At 40.9% G+C, this 5995-nt stretch overlaps 1 non-coding gene across 1 annotated transcript; it reads left to right on the forward strand.

Annotated features, from left to right (window-relative positions):
• Positions 1-5717: 5717 nt before the first annotated feature.
• LOC142427044 (U7 small nuclear RNA) lies at positions 5718-5779 on the forward strand. Its single transcript, XR_012779880.1, has one exon. It is a non-coding gene; the product is annotated as a U7 small nuclear RNA (small nuclear RNA).
• The last annotated feature ends 216 nt before the right edge of the window (positions 5780-5995 follow it).

A 5995-nucleotide genomic window follows, 5' to 3' on the forward strand; every position in this document is an offset into this window, starting at 1 on the left:
GAGACCCAAAGCCCATCTGTAGACAATTGGACATCCTATCACAGGAGGGTCACAAGGAAGGGATGAGTCAGCCAGGGTGGAGTATAGCACCAACGAAACACCCAACATTCCTCTAGTGCAGCGGGTCTCAACCTCTGGGTCATGACCCCTTTGGTGGTCAAACTACCCTTTCACAGGGGTCATCTAAGACCATCAGAAAATACATAAATATTTCACAATATATTGTTTTGTGATTAATCACTATGCTTTAATTATGTTTAATTATGTTCAATTTATAACAACGAAAATACATCCTGCATATCAGATATTTACATTATGATTCATAACAGTAGCAAAATTACAGTTATGAAGTAACAATGAAAATAATTTTATGGTTGGGGTCACCACAACACGAGGAACTGTATTAAAGGGTTCCAGCATTAGGAAGGTTGACAACCACTGCTCTAGTGCTTTCATGCTTCCTTCCCACCACTATCATGATCCCAGTTCCATCTTACAGATCCGGGTAGACCAGAGCATGTACACTGGTACAGATAAGGGCTCTTGACACACAGAATCCAGGACAGATAAACCCTTTAGGATCAATAATGAGAGTAGCGATACCATGAGGGTAGGGGGAAGGTAGAGGAAGAAGGGGGAGAAAGGAGGAACTGATCACAATGATTGACGTACAACTGCCCCCCCCACACCCCAGACCAGCAACAGAAATGTGGGTGAAGGGAGACAGCGAATGATGTAAAATATGAAAATAAAAAGAATGTATAAATTATTAAGGGTTCATAAGGGTGGGAGGGTGGTGGAGGGAGGGTAAAAAAGAGGAGCTGATACCAAGAGCTCAAGCAGAAGAAAATGTTTCGGAAATGATGATGGCAACATGTGTACAAATGTGTTTGATACAATTGATGTATGGATTGTTTTAATAACTGTAAGAACCCCCAATAAAATGATTTATTATACTTAATAAAACCAAACCCAACAAAACCTTCTTCTCAGAAATGATACATGACACATACTCCTATTTCATTGTCATAGGAAATCATATTGCTACTCCTATCTCCAAGGAGTCAAGGAAGAGCAAGCATACTGTTATTGGAAGTTGGGAGGATCAAAAAATGTTTGAGAATAGCAAACATAAAAGTTTCAAGATTACTATTAATACTCTTCTGCGCTTATTAATACCAATGTACGTAAAAAAAAGTATTGCTACTAGGGTTCCCGGGAGCCCTGGTACCATAGCAGTTTATGAGTTGGGGGGCTAACTGCAAGGTCAGCAGTTCGAACCCATTGGCTGTTCCTTGGGAGAAAAATGAGGCTATTTCCTCTCAAAGATGTACATCCTTGGAAACCATTGGGAGAAGTTCCACTTTCCGGTAAGGTCACTGTGAGTCAGAATTGATTTGATAGCAGTTGGGGAAGTGGAGACTGGGATTCCAGCTCATACATGCATGTGTTTATTCCCAACAACATGTGTTTTGTTTCCATCTGTGTGATCAGTGCATGGCTGCAGACAAGTTCTCTCAACAATATGCTGTCTGCAACAATTCACTTTCCAATGTATTCTACTTTAGCTCAATGCATCCTCTTTAGCAAGGCTATACCCATCCCTGGTCCATGGTCAGAGGGGATTCCCCAGGGGCTAATCTACATGTATTTCCTCTTCACTTTAAAAAAAAAAATGGAGACAGCTTTAAAATGAGTCAAAAGGGAGATGAAATAATATTACATTTTGACCTACCTGTATCTGCCATTAATCAACTTTACAGTGCTCTCTGTCTGATAACAGGGCTGTTCATATCCCTCAACTGGGATCAGAGGGAATTCACTGGACGGTTAATCCATGTGTGGACATTACAAATGGATTCTGGGCTTCCAGCATCATCCATAGCCTTCTGCAAACCAGGTGTTCACAATTTAAGCTCTTATGCCATTCCTTCCTTTAGATTTGGAATATATTATTTACAATCCTTGGATCACACAGGCTAGGGTGCTTCTTCTATGTGGACTGGATGCCTCTGTTAGATGGCTGCTTGTCTGAAAACAAGCCTTTAAGACCCCAGATGATATTTTTCATCTTCTTTTTTTCCAGATGCTATTCTTTCTGATAGCTGACCACCATCAGATTTCTTCACTACACTTTGCTGTAGCACTCTTGTCTTCAGTGATCTCTTCATGAGAGCAAGCATCAAGCAGAGCCATGTCATGAATAGGCATTAGGGCAAGGTCATGAGTCTTAACAGGAAATTACTTCATGGCCCTCTCTTTCCAAATGTCTCTCAAGTTGTTTTTGTTTTGTCTCTCAGCAACTTTTGGTTCCTTGATCAAAGTATTTTCTGCGCGTGTTAGGCGGGCCCAGTCTGGTCATAACTGATACTTCCCGACTGTGGTGGGATACTTCCCTGGGTAGAAAGTGCTCAAAAGAGACAAGTTTATCAAGAAAGTAAGTACAGGTCACTGTTGGCAATATAACAAACCAAACTCAGTGCCACGGAGTCAATGCTAACTCTTAGTGACCCCGTCGGACCAAGTGGAACTTCCCCTGGGGGTTTTGGAGGCTATACAGTTTTACTGGACTAGAAAGTCTCAGCTTTCTCCCTTGAGTGGCTAATGCTTTTGAACTGCTGATGTGATTAGCAGCCCAAAGTATGATCCACTGTGCCACCAGGGCTCCTCATGGGCAGGATATGACGTCTGTATAGTTCAACCATGTATCTGCCATAATAGACTTTACAGTGCTGTCTGATAACAGGGCTGTTCATAGTCCTCAACTATGATCAGAGGGAATTCACTGCACGGTTAATCCATGTGTGGACCTTGCAAATGGATTCTGGGACAACCGTTTCTATAAGTCTAAGGGGAGGTTCCTTGGGCCAGCTGTGGGACTTATAGAGTTAGACAGGGTTGGGGAGTGGCCTCAAACTCATCCTCTGCAATCTTTTCAAAGTCTCATCACTTATCCACTTCCTCCCTGTGACTCTTCCTACCATTCTTCACTCTTTCCTAACCCTCTGAACTTTGTCCTTTGGGTAAACACTATTCATTTCATTTTATTCATTCACTCATTTAATTATTTTCTTTCGACTTTCAATGGATATTAAGTTGATTATTCTAACACAGGAATGAGTTCAGTTTCAGATCTGAAGGGTGATGGGGGATATAGTACTTTGGTTCTCGCCAGTGTCTATCTGGGCAGTCCTCTTGTTCTCTTTGATGAGTTTGTTTTACATTTGTATCCCACCTTATCCAACCAGAGCAGTGAGAGTGGTAGCCAGCTGCCATCTGGTTCTTCTGATCCTGGGACAAAAGGTGTTTGTGTGGCCCCTCAGTCCATTGGACTAATGTTTCTGCCTGTCTCTTGATTTTCATCACTCTTCTTTCCTCAGACAGGGAAAGGTCAAGAGTTTCACCTTAGGTGGCTGTTTACAAGTTAAAAATGTTTGCTTGGTATTCATAACTTTACTTGATAGTCGAACTGAAAATCCAACTTAAAAAAAAAACCTGTGCAGGCTGAGAGTGAGTCACCCTTCATGTCTCGCCTGGACACAGTGGGGCGATGCTTCAGCCCAAGGCGCTGCTCTTGCTTTGACAACACGGAGTGCTTTTTAGGTGCATTATATGCGTATAGTACCCTAACTATAGCTCCAAAGAAAGTCAATGACACCAGCAGTAAAGTTAAAGGGAAAAGTATGAGAACCACACTAGAGAAAGAAATCATTGTGAAATACGAATCAGGTTACCATTTGTCTGATTTATGGCTGAGTCAACATTATCAACATTTTTTTCGGGAAAAAAAAAAGTGACCTAAGTGGCCAATGTATCAAAAGGTGTGAAATCCTTCACCGTGACACAAAGAACCCAGATAACCAACGAGGCTGAAAAGTTACTGTTAATTTGGACAAATCAGCAACAACTTGATGATGAAAGCCTATCTGAGAGAGTGCTCTGTGAGAAGCCTGAAAGCCTCCATAGTGAATTACACTCCCTAAGTGGGAGTTTTAGGCCTCAGAACCAATTGTTTCCATCATTTCTTATGGGAAAACTACATTCAGTTCTTCAACTTTTTGATGTTCGAACATGACTTTGGAATGAATTGAGTTCAACAACCAATAGATATAGGTATGTATTCAAGAAAATGGCTCACACAGTTGTAGGAGGATGTAAGTCCAAAGTCTGTGACATTTGAATCAGGTAGCCTTTTGTCTGATTTGGTGGCTTAGGTGGCTGTGCTAAGCTGGAGACTTTTCCTGACTTGCATAGCTGGTAGGACTGAGGAATCAGGAAAACAAAACAGGAAGACTTTGGTTAGTGGATAGAGATGGACAAGTCTCAGGTCAGCAGGTCAAATGGTAGGTTTTGATGGCACCCAGGGTCAGCAGGCAAACATGGTGGCCTGTTAGCTAAGATCCAAAAAACTGGAGGTAGATGAGGCAGACGCAAAATCCAGACCAGCAAGAATCTAAGAAGCTCACAATAGCGTCCACTTATACAGCAGTAGGCTAGTGCTCTAAGGAAACTTCTCTTGGATTGCATGCCGCTCTGATCTTACAACCTTGACTGCTCACCTCTTGGGAGATGATCAGGCTCTAATTGCCAAACCACTGAGACTCTTGGCTGACCCAAGTTGACACAGAAGCGAATCATCTGTGTGCTCTTGTGAACAGTGCTGCGATGATTATGGGGGTTCCTGTTGTGGGTTTTATTTCTTTGGGATATGTACCAAGTAGAGGGGTTGCTGGGTCATATATTTCTATTCCCAATCTTTTGAGCACATTATACTGCTTTCCCTAGTGACTGTGCTGTTTTGTGTGCCACCAGCAGCATACGAGAGTTCCAGTCTCTCAGTACCCTTGCTGCTCTCTCTCTGAAATTTGCTCCTCGTGCTGGGATGGGATGACATCTCCTTTTTGTTTTGATTTGCCTCTCTCAAGTAGTTTTTCTTCATTTGTTTGTGGCTTGCCTGAATGTCTTCTTGAATTCAAGCATCTTTTCACACTCTTCTACCCATCTTCAATTGGATTTTTTTGTCCAGGTGTTAAAATTTTCTATAAATATTAGAAACTAGATCCTTGTGCAATATGTCATTACCTCCCAATTTTTTCCCCCAGACTGTGATTTGGTTTGCTTGTTTTTACTCTTTTGGTGACGTTTTTTTACGCACATAAGTGTCTAGTTTTTTTTATAAGTGTCCAATTTCAGGAGGTCCCAGTCATTAACTTTGTCTTGTGCTCTTTGTGTGCTTTTCATTGCTTAATAATGTCTTTATGCCATTATGAGGGCCCGAAGTTTATCCTCATTTTTCTTTGATAATCTTTATAGCTTTAGGTTTTACATTTCAGTCTTTGCTATATCTTGAGTTCATTTTTTATATGGTGTGACATATGGGTCCTGATTCATTCTGTAATTGCCAACATCATTCAGTTTTGCCAGCATCATTTGTTAAAGAGATTCTCTTGTGTACTTACTATGTTTGGGTACTTTGTCAAAGATCTGGAGGTGGATGGCTTTACTTCTGGGTTCTCAGTTCTACTGCATTAATCTGTGTGTCTATCATTGTACTAGAACCAGTATGATTATTGTGACTGTGTAGTAGATTTTGAGATAGGAAAATGGGAGGGCTTCTACTTTGTTCTTCTTTAGCAGAGCTTTCTTTTTCTGGGTTCTTTTTCTTCTCCACATAAAGTTGGTGATTAGTTTTTATATCTCTTTTAAGAATGATGTTGGAGTGTTACAGCTCTTTTAGAATTTGTCTAGCAGGTTTTCTGGTTTTTCCAGAAACGCCCCCACCCAAAGAATAATGTTGGACCCCCCAATACAATGTTTTATTAAAATTTAAAATAGAAAAAAAAGAAAAAGAAAATGATGATATTGGAATATAGATTGGGACTGTATTACAGCTGTAGATTGCTGTAGGTAGTATTGGCATTTTTACATTGCTGTCTTCCTCTCCCATAAACATGGTGTATTGTTCCATTTAGGTAGATCTCTTGGTTTCTTGTAT

Source organism: Tenrec ecaudatus, chromosome 14 (assembly GCF_050624435.1).
Source record: "Tenrec ecaudatus isolate mTenEca1 chromosome 14, mTenEca1.hap1, whole genome shotgun sequence".
Taxonomy (NCBI): Eukaryota; Metazoa; Chordata; class Mammalia; order Afrosoricida; family Tenrecidae; genus Tenrec; species Tenrec ecaudatus.